Source organism: Anabrus simplex, chromosome 1 (assembly GCF_040414725.1).
Source record: "Anabrus simplex isolate iqAnaSimp1 chromosome 1, ASM4041472v1, whole genome shotgun sequence".
Classification (NCBI taxonomy): Eukaryota; Metazoa; Arthropoda; class Insecta; order Orthoptera; family Tettigoniidae; genus Anabrus; species Anabrus simplex.
Genome location: NC_090265.1, coordinates 442,305,017 through 442,321,842, shown reverse-complemented (window position 1 = coordinate 442,321,842; position 16,826 = coordinate 442,305,017).

Sequence of the window (16,826 nt, the reverse complement as noted above, 5' to 3'; positions counted from 1 at the left end):
ATCGGCAAGCAAAACTGAACATTGCTGAGGCTAACGGCTTGCTCCCCGAAGGTGCAACTTATCCTGTGAAGTTCAGAAATGCAAGGCCTTTTCCCGGAGTCACGCAACTGAGGCGAAGGCTCTTACCCGAGTTGGAAATGACATTTCTTTCACGACTGATGACAAATAACATTTTCAGAGTTAGGAAAAATGTGATCACACTAAGCGGTAATGGCAAAAATTTGTGATGCAATAAGTGAGGTATTTTTATATAGATTTAATAGGATGAGAATCAGGACTTCGAATTTACGATGTGCTAAGTGGGAAAACATGCTAATGAGGAGCACGCTAACAAGGTTTTGCTGTATGTGCAGTGCATCATCATTTTATTGGATGCAATGAATTTTATCTCTGCTGCATGTGAATGGACCAAAGTGCAGACCATTGCCAGTTGCCTTAATAAAGCAGGCTTTTTTCAAGGTAAGATTCTAAACGTTGTTAGATAAGGACACTGTACTTTGTTGATCTTTTGTATGAAACAAGCCCCGCCATGGTGCAGACTGTAGAACATCAGCCTCTCACTGTTCCGGTGGTTCAATCCCCGATCACTCCACGAGAGGTATGTACTGGACAAAGCGGAGGTGGGACGTGTTTTCTCTGGGCACTCCAGTTTCCCTGTCATCTTTCATTCCAGCAACACTCTCCACAATCATTTCATTTCATTTGTCATTCATTGATCATTCCCCTGTAATGAAACAAGCCTCACCAGCCGAAACAATTCCTTTCCTCAGCGCTACTTACAGGCTTCATTTATCTCATTCCAGATCTGGTCAGTTGACTTGAAACAGGTTTTGGATTTTCGGTTTCTGTTTAAAATGTTTTTGTTTTGCCAGGGGGTTAATTTGCCTTTTTTTTATTTTTATTTTTTTTTTTTTTAATTTTTTTTTTAGGGACATGGTGCAACACCCGGTGAAACAAATGCCCCTGTGACAACTAATAATGACGAGAATTGGGGTACTGTACAGAAGAAGTTAGGAAATGTTAACTTGGAAGATTCTGTGTCAATTGACAATGGTCTAGTGACATCAGAAATCCGCGGTATCGATGACGTGGTTGCGGATCATGCTGCAGCTACTGTCCAAGTTAAAGGCAGTGATGAGGAAATTGAATCTGTGGATGAAAAATATCCCCACACTAAATGAAGCTCTCAGTACAATCAATCTGCTCTGAAATGACATGATCACTGTTATTCCTAGCAGTGTATCAAGTGATGTGAACAACTACTTAAACCACAAAGAAAATGTAATCATTCACAGCAGTAGTACACACACTCGACAAGCATCAATCAAAGACTTTTATAGTAGGAAATGAGATAAAACAAATTTGCATTCTGCATTGGAACTACGGTAATGGACAAGATCGCACTGAGCTGCAATAATAATAATAATAATAATAATAATAATAATAATAATAATAATAATAATAATAATAATAATAATAATAATCATTACTGAAATATTGTTCCCAATTGTTTTCCCACTTCGCAAATCATTTCCCGTATATAGCACTGTCCCGCTTATTATGCATTTAAACCACAGTTCCTTGAAGAGCGTAATAACAGGTTTTTTGTTTGTTTGTGAATAAGGAGAGACAGCAAGTGGTTGGAGGTGAGAAGTGTGAATGAGTGAGCATTTTATTCCTTTCTTCTTCTTCTTTTCTTCTTCTTCTTCTTCTTCTTCTTTTTCTTCTTCCCGTTAACCCAAGTCCCCTCAGCTGATAACCATATAGGTGATGAAAAATATTCCTCCACACCCACCCAGATTACCAAATTTATTTAGAAATACATATGATAAATGGCTGAAAAGGGCAGGGGCTGAGGGGAAGCATAGAGCTTAATTTATGGCAGAAGGGGCAGGTGTCTGGAGGGAGAGAATAATAGTTTATACCAGAGTTTCAAGCGGTGTGAAAGTGAAATGCGTATTCAGTCCTGAGTGCGATGCCCAAAAGTGCAGATTCAATGTTTGGTTAGCTCCTGCCTGTAAATGAGTGAGTAATGCCAGAGGGCACTGAAATGGATGGATGTTATATGTGTTTTTCTTTGTTTTTTGTTTTTTGTTTTTATTTGCTTAACGTTGCACCAACACGGATAGGTCTTATGGCGACGATGGGATAGGAAAGGCCTAGGAATGGGAAGGAAGCATCCATGGCCTTAATTAAGGTACAGCCCCAGCATTTGCCTGGTGTGAAAATGGGAAATCACGGAAAATCATCTTCAGGGCTGCCGACAGTGGGGTTCGAACCCACTATCTCCTGATGTTATATGTGGCAATTGTAATAAATCTTATCATGTCCTCGATGGTTGGTGGAGAAAGCAATGAGCATGTTGGGGTGGTGGATTTGACAATGATACGCACAGGAGCTACGAGTTCTGGTCTGTCTCTGGGAAGGGTAGCGCGGGCTATGCAATGCCTCGATTAAGTTGCGTGTTGTTCTCTGCAGGTATTGAACCGGGGAGGCTGGGATACGTTAGGGCATTTAGAGGTGTGGTGGCACTGGGTGCATTGACTGCATACAAGACGTTCAGAATTGCAATGGGATGATGTATGTCTATTGTAAGATAAGCAACACTCACAGCCAATGGGCTGTGGTAGAGTTGCACGAGAGGCTTCCGCCTTGTGGTAGTGGGAATGAATTGCAATCCCCGCTCACAAGAACTCTGTCAAGGTCACAAGTGGGAAGGAGTATCCCGACCATATAATTGGGCCCAGAGCTGTTCTTTATACGGAAAGCCTTCATCGCGGAAATTCCTTCCTCGTTGAGTTCCTTGAGAACTGTTTCTTCTGAAATAGCTGGGTATACACCCCAGATCACACAGCTGAATAAGTTATGCGTCGGTGGTGGCGACGGGAAGTGGCTGTGAGAGAGGTTGGAATGGTGTGCTAGAACCCAGTTGTGCTGAGCCTATCGACTGAGTAAACTTCGGGCTGCACCCTCTCCACTAACTTTAATTATCGAGCCATTTGATGTTGGTCCGATGTCAGCTGTATCCTCCCTCCTCAAATTATAACACAGCAGTATAGTGAAGATTTTGGATGGTGAGCAGAACTTGACTGTGGGGTTTAAGAAAAGGTAGGAACGAGTGCCTTCTGAAGTTAACTGAAGAGTATGGGGGTTTGAGACAGGGGGACATGTTCCCGATATTGGGAGTTCAGATACAGCAGAGAAGATCGAAGTGTTGGAAGGGCACTCATCTGCCATAGGTTGATCTTCAGCTGTAGAGATGGTCGGGGCTGGTGCCACCGAAGAACCCATGGTGAGGTGACATGCAGCGGGCTCTGCTTCGTGGGGAAACTGACGAGGTGCATTTTATTGCACCTGTGAATTGTCACATTGGGGGTCTGGAACCTCTAAGAGATACTGAGCATAATATGAAGGGTTGGCGTGGGTGAACATCAGAGCTGTGTGATAAGCAACAGCTGTGGTGGTGGTGGAGATCGAGGTGACCAAGTAATGAGGCCAGTATGGGTACGTTGTGAACAAAGACGCTGACTGGTACAGGGGAGCAAGAACAATACTCAGATGAGGAGAAGTGCCTTAAAGTGGAGTTGGAGTGTCCTCTCCTTACTCCCAAATCTTTCCAGCCCAAAGTTTGCAACATTCTCGTAACACTGCTCCCTTGTGACAAATCACCCAGGAAAAATCGTGCTGCTTTCCTTTGAATTTTTTTTCCAGTTTTCATATCAAGTAGTCCTGGTGAGCGACCGATACACTCGAGCCATACTCTAACTGCGGTCTTACCAGAGACTTATACACCTTATCCTTTACATCCTTACTACAACCACTAAATACCATTATAACCATGTGAAGAGATCTGTAACCTTTCTTAACAACCTCGTTAATATGATTTCCCCAATGAAGATAATTCCTTATATTTACACCTAACTACTTACATCGTTCCCCATGAGGTAATATCACCCCATCAGCACAATAATTAAATCTGAGAGGAATTTTCCTCTTGGTGAAACTTACAACTTGACTTTTTTCATCCCATTTGCATTCATGCCATTGTCTGCTGTTCATCTCATATTGTTTAGACTTCTCTCGTTACACGACCTAATTCCTTAGGGTTTCTACGGATAGATGTAGACAACACAGTATATCTGTTCCTTTCACAAGGTGTAGTCCACTTCCGTAGTGTAATGGTTAGCGTTATTAGCTGTCGTCCTCGGGGGCCCGGGTTCGATTTCCGGTACTGTCAGAAATTAAAGATGCAAGAGGACTACCCGCAGCTCACCTTCATTGGAGTTGTGCCTGAAAAGACCTGCACCGCTTTGGGACGAGGACACGAATCCCCTTTCTTTTTTTTACCCAACTCCGTGGCTAAATGGTTAGCATGCTGGCCTTTCGTCCAAGGGGTATCGGCTTCGATTCCCGGTCGGATGGGGAGGTTTGAATTGTTATCGGTTAATCATTCTGGCTCGTCTTTAACATTAAAATTCAACCCAGGTAGGGCACCATCCTCACAGGCACGCAAGTCGCCTACAGGGTGTCAACTCCAAAGACCTACACACAGCCCCTACGGAGGCTATATGCCATTATTATTATTATTATTATTATTATTATTATTATTATTATTATTATTATTATTACCGAGCAAGTTACCCATGTGCTTAGGGACGCGCAGCTGTGAGCTTGCATTCGGGAGATAATGGGTTCGAACCCCACTCTCGACAGCCCTGAAGATGTTTTCCGTGTTTTCGCACTCTCACCGCAGAAAAATGCTGGGGCACAGCCTCTTCCCTCCGCTTCTAGCCCTTTCCTATTCCATTGTCACCGTAAGACCTATCTCTGTTGGTGTGTCGTAAAGCCAATTGAAAAATTATTATTATTAGTATTATTATTATCATTATCATTATTATATGATTAGCTGGGGCCATCAAGGGCCACGTTAAGTCTTGTTGCACTTGACACTGAACTTGGCCTTCTTTAGAGCCCAAATTTCCCTCATTCTTTGTGAGTGGGCCTGCTTACACTCCTGTGTCCAAGGGGCACCGTGTCTTCCCTTCGGTTGCTCGTCTCGGTTTAGCCCGTTCGTCAATATTTTCTTGCGGAAGCGATCTCTGTTAAGGGTGTCTTCGGCTGAGATTATTATTATTATTATTATTGTTATTATTATTATTATTATTATTATTATCATGCGTAAATTTACTCGAAGAACTCTTGATGTCGTTAATAAGAAGCATCGATATTTTGTAACTATGCTATCATATCCCTTCGTATTTTCAATTCAATTCCTGCTATGTCCGATCTTTTTCCATCCGAGCGTTTGGTTGTGGCATTTATTATTCCATCCTTTATAACAGGTTGGTTTTGAAATGCTTGAATAATGTGTACTTTTGGTAGTCGATTTGTCCTAGCTTGTATTATATTTCAATCCATTCATGTAAAGCTAAAATAAATAAAACATTGCATGTGTTGGCAGCAAAAAAAAAAACGAGTTGCTAATGGCAAGTGCCTCCCTATTGAATACAGATCGCTACAACAGCGTGGAGAGCTGCATACAAAGTGGAGAGCTTTACTACAAAATATTGACTCACCGGTCATAATACCGAGTTCCGCGATCGAACCAGGCGATACGTGATAGATGACGATGGTTTTGTTCGGCCAGAGACAATACCACAGTTTGTGACATCAGGTGACTGCACTTTTACCCGCAGTAGAAAATTTGTCTCGCCTCTCGGGAATGAATGTACTGTATGTGGTTAAGACAATATAAATGGTCCGTTATTGGACATTATAAATTTTCCAGCTAACTCATTCCTGGTTGCCAGCGTTTCGCCCCCTTGTGCTAGGCTGGGCTCATCAGTTGATACCTAGCACACCTACCAAGACGTATGGCGTGGAGGCTAACTAACTATTAATGCTTTCATTCGCCACCCTGAAGGGGTGAGGTGGGCCACCTGAAGGGTAACGCCCTCCCTCTGGCCGTGAGCTTGAGCGGGGTTGGGAAGATTTGTGAAAAGAAGGAGATGGGAAAAGGCGATGTGAAGAATGTGGGATGTAAAAGGAACGGCCTCGTGGCTAAGGGGGATGTACTGTAGTGTTATGCAGAGTTTTTATTGTAGTAACAATACAGAGATTCAAAGATATTTCATGATTACTAAGACACAGATATATGATCGTAGCGAAGGTTTATACTAAGGTGTTAAGGGTAAGGTGAGAGGCGAGGGTGGGAAACACAGAAGAGATGTGAATTAAAGATGTGTGGAGTAGGCGAAGTAGATCTGATGTAGGCGAAGTTGGGGAAGGAAAAGCACGGAGGTGTAGATGAGGTGAGTGGAAAGGAGGGGCTGGCCGGGGACGATGACGTGGTGTGTTAGGTCGGGGCATGTTTTGGGGAGGTGATCGAGACGGTTCGACCCGGTGGAAGCGGCCGTAGAGATGCGTGCCGTGGGTGATGAGTCGTTGAGCGGCGTCTTGAGTCGGGAGATGTAGGTGTACTAGAAATGTAGGTCCATGTTCGTTGTAAATCCTAAATGCTCGTCGTACTGGTAGTCCTGCCAGGCGAAGTTCATGGGCTATTGCTGCTACAGGTATAGTGGGGTCCACGCCGCACACGACGCAGCTATACATGGTAGAACGGTCAGGCGTTGATGGAGACGGTGGTGTACGTGTTGCAGCTGCATGTTGGTCGGTGGTAGAGTCATCTGCGGGTGGCGGAGTGAAGGCGGATTGTTGGCTAGGATGTCAGGGGTGGAAGGGTGGGGATACGAGATGACATAATGGGGGGAGGATTGGACATAGCAGTGGTGGTGATGGGAGGATGAAAGGAGGTGTGAGTAAAAGAGGTATGGATAGTAGGGGTTGTGGTGGTGACAAGGGTTGTGTGGAACGAAGACGATGGTAGTAGTTGTGACGTGCCTTGAGGTGACGGTGTTGTGATGGGCAGCTCAAAGGCGTCTGCAAAGTAGCGAGGAGAAGGCGGCGCTGTGTAATAGTAGCCGGCGAAGGTCACACCGTGGGAAAGAAGTTTCTGGACGGCAGCTGCTGTGGAGAGGTGAAGCAGGACCCGCCGTGTTGGAAGAAGATTGTCCTGGACCCGAGATGCATTCTCAGCTGGGTAACCTTGCATGCGAAGGTGGTTGAGTACATCTTGATCACCGTGGAGGCCACTGCGTAGGCTAATTGTAACCACCGGCAGTGCCAGTGCACTATGAGAGACTTTGTCTCGTTACCAAACATTGATGCCTGCTTGGCCATCAGATGACACAGATGTTGATTCCCATAGGGAATCTAAAATATTTGCTCCGAATGAGTAAATTTATAATACCAATATAAATAGTCCGTTATTGGAGATTATAAATTTTCCAGTTAACTCATTCCTGGTTGCGTCTTGGTGACAAACCTAATGGGGAACGTGCAAGTCACGAGGTTCAGAGTGCTCTAGCGGACTTCTCTGAATTACTGTTTAGGTTAGCGCTGCAAGTTGCTAATGGAAATAGTGAGCAAGGAGCGATCATTGAGGGATATTTTCTTTTATGATGGATTTAATGCTATGAATTTTCATACCCAAAAGTGAATCAAACAATACCATAAAAGAGCCTGTTATTTCAAATGATATCATAGGTGTTAAATAACAGAAATGTTTCCCCCCCCCCCAAATTGCTTCGTCTGACTGTCACAGCTAGGGAGAAATATTTTTAAGTATATGGTATAATATTCTTGTAAAATTACAACTTTGTACTTCAAGGATGAACAGTTTTGTTTACCTTAGGGGTTCTGTGATACACCTGGGACTGTACCATGATAACTTTCAGTTTAATACCGTAGCAAAGCAGGGTATCTTGCAAACATATAATAAATACTGCACTAATAGAAGGGTAGTATAGTATTGACATTTACACCATGCAGCCACCTACCTTGCAATAAAAGATGACACAACAATTACAAATATAAAACACATAATGTATCGTGTGTGATACAAGAGGTCACCACAAGTAACACTAATTGTCTGAGCCAGAAAAAGATAAAATACATGATGTATCGTATATGATACATAGAGTCGCTAGAGGTTAAGATTATTTCAGTTAAATACCTCAGCTTTACAAATAGATTTTGTTGGAAATTATGAAAATGAGTTTGAAATATGGTCCAATATCTTGGCTGCTGTGAAGCCTTGATTAGTTTTAGAACTTCAACGTCTGCATGATCGCAATCCTTACATACGTAAAATATTTTTAGTTACATCATATGTGACACCTACAACATAAAAGAACAACCTTCGGTTAAAATTACAACTTGGTACGTTGAACGATTTAGAGGGTTGAATATTTTTTTCATCAGTCTTCAGCCCGAATCAAAACCCTTTAAGGATGTATTGTTTTAAGACCACTTCTTGTTTAAAATCTAAGACATTGAGGAACGAGCATCGTATGAAATTTTAACTTCATAAGTGGAGGAAGCCATGTCTGCTCCCACTGGCAGTGCTACCAACCCCAGCGATGTTCTGACTGTGCTTCAAGCGGACTTCCGAACTTTTAGAAATTCCATCTGTGCTGAACTCTCTGTTCTGAAAGACAATGTCGAAGATAACGAGAAACGACTGGAAATTCAGGAGGCTCGGAGTGACGAAGCGGAACAGTACAGTAGGCGTAATTGTCTCCTTCTGCATGGAGTGAGTGAAACGCCTAATGAGGACATCTATGGAAAGGTCATTGAAACTCTCCGTGATAACCTGAAAATTGAACTGTCCATGGACTCCATCGATCGCTGCCATCGACTGGGACGCCAACGTAGATCGACTGCGGACGTAGTGACCGAGGGTAATCGACCTATCATAATAAAATTCCTCCGCTACCACCAGCGGGATCAAGTTTGGCGCGCTAAGCGACAGCTGAAAGGCTCCAAACTACTTATAACTGAATCCCTCACTAGGCTGAGAAAGGACATCTTGAATAAGGCACGAGAGACTTTTGGACTGCGTAACACATACAGCCAAGACGGAAGGATAATCATTCACGTATTCGGCAAGAAATTCCAAGTGAACTCACTCGCAGAATTACAATCACTAATCAGGCAATATGGTGAAAGCGACATATGAACAATGTGCATCCTGTGTAGTTTATTTATTTTTAATTTAGTGCATAATTGTGAATGTGTGTGTATTTGTGTGAATCAGCTGGCCACTGTATGTACGAGGAAATTAAGGTAAGCCGCATGTTTCACATTCCGTTAGCATGCTTGAGTTGAGAAGGGCTATTAAAAGTCCCCCTCCTTGCTCCCTCCCTCACCCCCCAGCATTCCTCTGTAGGACAGTCCCCCAACACTCTCCCTCCACAGCCCTTTCACCGGAACATATGTCTGGAAGGACACGACCTGCCACTGACCGTTCCTCAACACTTTCTACTTCCTATTCTACCCATACCATTTTAGAGAAGGAACTGATGTCATTTAATCGTGCCCTGTTGTGTGCGTATGTCAACAGCCAATCCATCGTTGCTCACCTCGATGAACTGAAGATGATATTTGAAGACAGTCCAATTCATATCGCTGCTGTAAGCGAGAGTTGGCTCCGTAGTTCGATTCCCGCAAGCATGGTTGACATATCGGGCTATGATATTCACAGGCATGATCGGACGAACAGACGGGGTGGTGGGGTCGCCCTATATTGTAAATCAATGCTCAAGAGTAAAGTTGTTCACACGTCTACTCCTGCTGTAAAAACGGCTCCTGAATATATGTTCATAGAGGTGCTTGTCAATTCTGTAAAAGTACTTGTAGGAGTAGTATATAGGCCTCCTGACGCAGTGCGAGACTTCCATGACTTAGAAGACAGCTTGCTGAGACTGCTACCATCATACGAGCACGTGATACTTTTTGGGGACTTTAACATCAATTTATTAACTCTGAACAACGATGCCTCACGACTACAAAATATTTTTTAATCATGTGACATGACTATATTACCCCTTAAACCCACCCAACATGTCCATACTTCCACTATTTCTGCTGATACATTCATAGACCTAGTTGTGTGTTTGAGTCATCAGTCCATGGACTGGTTTGATGCAGCTCTCCATGCTACCCTATCCTGTGCTAACCTTTTCATTTCTACGTAGCTACTGCATCCTACATCTGCTCTAATCTGTTTGTCATATTCATACCTTGGTCTACCCCTACCGTTCTTGCCACCTACACTTCCTTCAAAAACCAACTGAACAAGTCCTGGGTGTCTTAAGATGTGTCCTATCATTCTATCTCTTCTTCTCGTCAAATTTAGCCAAATCGATCTCCTCTCACCAATTCGATTCAGTATCTCTTCATTCGTGATTCGATCTATCCATCTCACCTTCAGCATTCTTCTGTAACACCACATTTCAAAAGCTTCTATTCTCTTTCTTTCTGAGCTAGTTATCGTCCATGTTTCACTTCCATACAATGCCACGCTCCACACAAAAGTCTTCAAAAACATCTTTCTAATTCCGATATCAATGTTTGAAGTGAGCAAATTTCTTTTCTTAAGAAAGCTCTTCCTTGCTTGTGCTAGTCTGCATTTTATGTCCTCCTTACTCCTGCCATCGTTGGTTATTTTACTACCCAAGTAACAATATTCATCTACTTCCTTTAAGACTTCGTTTCCTAATCTAATATTCCCTACATCACCTGCCTTCTTTCGACTGCACTGCATTACTTTTGTTTTGGACTTATTTATTTTCATCTTGTACTCCTTACCTAAGACTTCATCCATACCATTCAGACCTAGTAATAACAAATAACACTCAAAAAATCCTTCACCACGGTCAAGTATCTGTTCCTGACATATCTAAACATGACCTCATATACTTAGCATACTCTCTTCGCGTGCCGAAGTACCGACCGAAATATGTAACGTTTAGAGACTTTAAAAGGATGAATTTAATACAACTGAGACAAGATGCACAACTCTGCCCCTGGAATGACATAATGATGAAGAGTGACATTGACGAGAAAGTGGAAATATTTAATTCACATTTACATGAATTGTACAACAAACATGCACCAAAGCGTTCTGTGAGAGTAACACGTCCACCCTGCCCTTGGCTGACTGCTGATGTTAAGACTATGATGAAAGAACGAGACGCACTAAACCGACGCTATAAGCAGGGCAACTAGCTGACGTACATGAGCAGTACCGTGTTCTTCGAAACCGAATTAAGCTTGTAATTCGTAATAAGAAATTTAATTATTTCCAGCATTTAAACAAAAACATTAACACTGGTTCCACATGGCGACAACTTCGGTCACTGGGTATTGGCAAACCACTTGCGAAGCATACTGATCCCGAGGTGTCCCTTGATGAGCTAAATACATATTTCTCCACGGAACGTCTAACTCCTGACACAACGACAGTACAAAACACAATTGACAATATATTAAGGCAACAATCCCCAATCCGTCCTGCATTCGAATTTGATATCGTTACAGAACATGAAGTAAGAAGGGAAATTAATTCAATAAAATCTCACGCAACAGGAGCTGATGAAATTCCCATTTCATTTGTGACTTACATAATCGACATAATACTGCCCATTTTTACGCATTTACTTAATACCTGTCTTACTTCAGGCAAAATCCCAATTAAATGGAAAGATGCACTCATTGTGCCTGTCCCAAAAATCTCTCCTGCAAGCAATGCAGCTGACTACCGACCTGTCTGCATCCTCACAGCACTTTCTAAGGTTCTGGAGAAGATAATGCATAAACAAATTGTTAAATACTTGGAAAAACATTCTGTACTTGATCCCTTAGAGTCTGGTTTTAAGAAAGGACACAGTACTGCAACTACACTAATCAAAATCACGGATGACATTAGACGGGCTATGGACGAACGAAAACTGACTATACTTATCCTTCTAGACTTTAGCAGTGCGTTTGACACTGTAAATATAGACATACTGTTAGCTAAGTTACAAAAACTTCACATGGCTCATTCTGCTATTCAGCTCTTGGGCTCATACCTCAAAAATAGACGACAGCAAGTTGTATCAAACATGAAGACTACAGAATGGAGGACTAAGCTATCTGGCGTTCCCCAAGGGTCTATTCTTGGACCTCTTTTATTCTTAATCTATATTAATGACATTTCTTCTCATCTGAACGACTGCAACTATCATCTTTATGCCGACGATCTTCAGATATACTCACACTTTAAGGTCCCTGACATTGACAAAGCAATCCACCATATGAACTCGACTTTAAATTCAATTAGCTCGTATGCTAAAGATAACTGCCTATTAATTAACCCGAAGAAAACGCAAGCAATCATAATAGGACAATCTAGACTTTTAAATACGCTAAACATCATACAGCAGCCTAACCTCATGCTCTGTGGTGAAGCTATACCTTTTCAGAAGTCTGTAAAAAACCTAGGCGTTGTCATGAATGACACATTAAACTGGAATGACCATATAACAAGTGTCTGCAGAAAAGTATATGCATCTCTTCACCCCCTAAAAATGAAACAATCCATTCTTCCACACAGCATGAAAATAAAACTTATTCAAACCCTCATTTTTCCAATAATTTATTACTGTGATGTCGTATTAACCGATGCAACTGCAGAACAAACTATGAAACTTCAAAGGGCAATGAACTCTTGCATACGATTTATATTTTCTTTGAACTTTAGGACACATATTTCCCCTTATTATGAGAAGCTATCCTGGCTGAAAATTGATCAACTAAGGAATTTACATACTGCGACACTAATTTTTCGACTTCTGAACGAATCTACACCTGAATACCTATCCTCACATTTTAACTTCCTCTCATCTTTCCATGGACATAATACCAGATCGACTTCTACCCTTATGATACCTGTTAATCATTCATCTGTATACAGCCACTCTTTCCAAGTGTCTGGGGCAAGGCTATGGAACACACTCCCTGTCAGTATTCGTAATAGCACTTCAACAGTCTCATTTAAACGGTCTTGTCGAGATTTCCTCTTAAATAAGTGACCAGCTTGTATGAATGTTAGTGTGTATGAGTGCAATTATGATTTAGAACTATTGTTAGGTGATGTAGATGTAGATAGGCTAGATAATATTAATCATTAAAAATAACAATTATAATCTGTTATAATATTACTCCATAAATTTAAGTAGCTCCTAGGGTCTGCTAATGTTATTTTACTAAAGTATGTGATTATGTACTGTGGTTAAGTGTAAGAGAGGGCCGTGAGCCCTAACTTCGCCACATACAAAGGCATAAAATAAATAAATAAATAAATAAATAAATAAATAGGAGAAATGATTATTTTTGTCATCAGGCCTCACCCCCACCACCAGTCAAAACCCCTTAGGGGTATGTATTATATTAATACCACACTTCTTATTTACATTCCATTACATAAAGGAGCAACCGTCATGTGAATTTAACTTTGTTAGTGAAACAGTTTCAGAGAAATGAATATTTTTATCATCAGGTCTCATCCCCATGTTACTACCACTTAGGGGTGCATTGTTTTAAGACGCCTTCTTATTTAAGATTTAGGAAATACAGGAGCAACCATCGTGTGAAATTTCACCTTTGTATGTAGAACAGTTTCAGAGAAATGAATATTTTTGTTATCAGGCCTTAACCAATCCAGTCAAAACCCTTTAAGGGTGTGTGTTTTGTTACCACTTCCTGTTCAGAATCTAAGACATAGAGGAGCGACCATCATATGAAATTTCATCCCCATCAAAGGGTTTCAGATAAATGAATATTTTCATCGTGGGGCTTCACCACCATACCCCACTCCACCCCACAGTCAAAAACACCTTGGGATGTACTGTTTTAAGACTACTTCTTACTTAAATCTAAGGAAAAGGAGCGCCAATCATGGGAAATTTTAACTTTGTAAGACAACAGTTTCAGAGAATAGTTTTGTCATGGGGCCTTACGCCACCAACCCCACCCACCCACAGTCAAAACCTCTTTGGATTGTATTTTCAAACTGCTTCTGATTTAAAATTTGAGAATAAGGAGCAACCATCATGTGAAATTTTGACCTCATTTTTAAAACATTCAGAGATATTAATGTTTTGTCATCTAGCCTCACCCCTCAGTCAAAATCCCTTGGGGGTATATTGTTTTTAAACCACTTCTTATTCAAAATCTAAGATGTAGAGGAGCAACCTTCTTGTGAAATTTCAAGCTCGTATATTTTTGTCCTCAGGCTTCACCGCCAGTCAAAACCACTTACGGGATTGTTTTAAGACCGCTTCTTATTTAAAATCGAAGACATAAAGGAGTAACCATCATGTGAAATTTCAACCTCGTATGTTAAGTCTTTAAGGGTTGAAATTTTTTTCTTAACTTCTCTTATTTAACATAAAGGAGCAATAACTATTGAGTGAAATTTCAGCCTTGTCCGGTGAACAGTTCCGGAGTAATAAATATTTTCGTTTCCAAGGTTTTGTCCCCATTTCATCCCCTTAGAGGTGGAAACTTTTTAAAACCCTTCATTAGTGGGTACCTATGCTGTAGTAGAAATGTATCCCAAAAATTTAATTTCTTTATATCCAGTAGTTTTGCCTGAGCATTGATTGACAGTCAGTCAGGACATATATAGATGTAATTGTAGAAAGAACAGTTTTGGCGAGTCTGTTATTCTGTCACATCCAGTAGGCTCTCATTTTACTTTCAAGATTGCATGTCTAAAGTCGCTGAGAGTCACATATGAAAAATAAAATTGTTCTCCATTGTGTTTTCTTTTCACATAATGTTTGTCAGTTACTTCCTTCTTAGTCCATTCATCTGTCTGTGAGCAAAAATATTTATGTAAGTCATCTAAAGGCACGTCAGTATACGATGTCATAGATACGTATATATGGCGTGCCTTAGCATTCTTAATAGTTTGAGCTGTTATCTAATTTTCTGTACTGTATAATACTGTATAATATTTGTAAGCAGCATTTCGTTTGCCCTTTCTTCCTATGTCTTGCATCAGTCAATGGCTTTTGCTTTTACTACTGCTGTCTGTATGGTGGCGTGCTTGTCGCAGAGAGCTAAAAGTGGTTAATTGAGAGGGGATATTTTGTTGCCAATATAGTGTTCAAGCTGTGCATTCTTCCATGGTGTGCTGAGTTTGTCCACAATGAACATCTCTTCTTTTAAGTTTTTGAAATCAGGGTAGGTAATTGAGGCTCATATTTTGGACTTTTTAGTGAATATGTTGTGTAAATAGGGTCATGTCAGAATAGTCCGGTAGCTAGTAGTTGTCCACAAGTCTGCAATCTGTCATCACTGTTTGTAACAATTAGTTCCAGCAGTGTATAGGACGTAACATTGTGGTATGTCGCACTGGACAAGTTGGTCTTGCAGTTAGGGGCGTGCAGCCATCTTCAGGGCTGCCAGTAGTGCGGTTCGAACCAACTATCACCCAAATGCAAGCTCACAGTTGCGCGACGCTAACCGCACAGCCATTTGCTCAGTTGTTGTATGTTTAATTTTGCTTCTTTTCCAGATGTTAATTTATAAATACATTCTCACCGTATACTGCTTTGTATTCACCATCTCATGATTTTACTTTTTTCAGATTGGGCACTGGTGGCTGCTAGGGACACGATGCAAATCAAATATCCTTGGCAACATTCCACCGTGGGCAAGACTCTCGGATCACACAGCTGTGAGAAGAGGAACAAAGAAGGATACTTGATTTGCGATCTCGGAGTGTTTTTATAATAGTTCCTGAAGATGTGAAAAGCTTGATGAAGTTCTTAGATAATGTGACTTCAAGACGCAGTTTATTCCATTATGGTAATATGAACCACTTAGGATCATCCTTATGTGTAGTTTTCATAAACCCAATATTTGGGGTGGCCATAGTGAATCTGAAGAGATGTGATGTGATGTGATCCACCTTTGTTTGTGATGATAAGTTTCCTGAGCAAGGGGCTTAAGGATACTGCTTTATCAGTTTTTGCTATGGATGTAATGAATAGTTTTTGACAATGGATATTTAATAAATGAAAGAGTAGGATGAAATATGTCATGGTGCAGTGCCTGTTGAATGCATTTTATATGCATTACTGTTGCATTTGTACTTTCTGCATTGGTAGATTTTGATTGAAGATATAAGTGACTCTACCTACCAATTTCAGAATGTGCAGTTCTTAATTGGTTGCATAAATTTATACATAAGTGTTGTATGATTCCTTTTTCTTTGTGTTGGAACTGTAATGAGATTGAATGGTTGGTATGGCTCTCTTTAGTATATACAAATGCAATATTATGTACTTGCTATTTGTTTTGATGGATATCTTAAAATGATTCTTTTGAATGTGGAGTGGAAAAGCAATATTAATTTTATATTGAACTGTATACTACTTAATCCTTACTAAATTTCATATATTGTAATTAAATATGTCATATGGGGTGATATCAGACTTAGGACTAAGTTACAAATCCTTCAGGTAGTCCTTTATATATTGTAAGAAAGTTTGGTTTATATTTGGAGACTAACAAAATATGTTAAAGTATTCTTCGAGTAGAAGCATTGACTTAGATAATGGTCTGCGAATTTCTCCTCTATTGATTGATCAGAATTGTACCGAAGTTTACCGAGCAAGTTGGCTGCATAGCTGTAATCTTGCGTTTGGGAGTTGTTGGGTTTGAACCTTACCATCAGCAGCCCTGATGATCATTTTCTGTAGTTTCACATTTTCACACCAGACAAATGCTGGGTTAAAGGCTACAACCTCTTCCTTCCTTCCTTCCTTCCTTCCTTCCTTCCTTCCTTCCTTCCTTCCTTCCTTCCTTCCTTCCTCTAGTCTTTTCCTGCCTCATTGTCACTGAAAACCTGATGTTAAAAAGAAATGAAG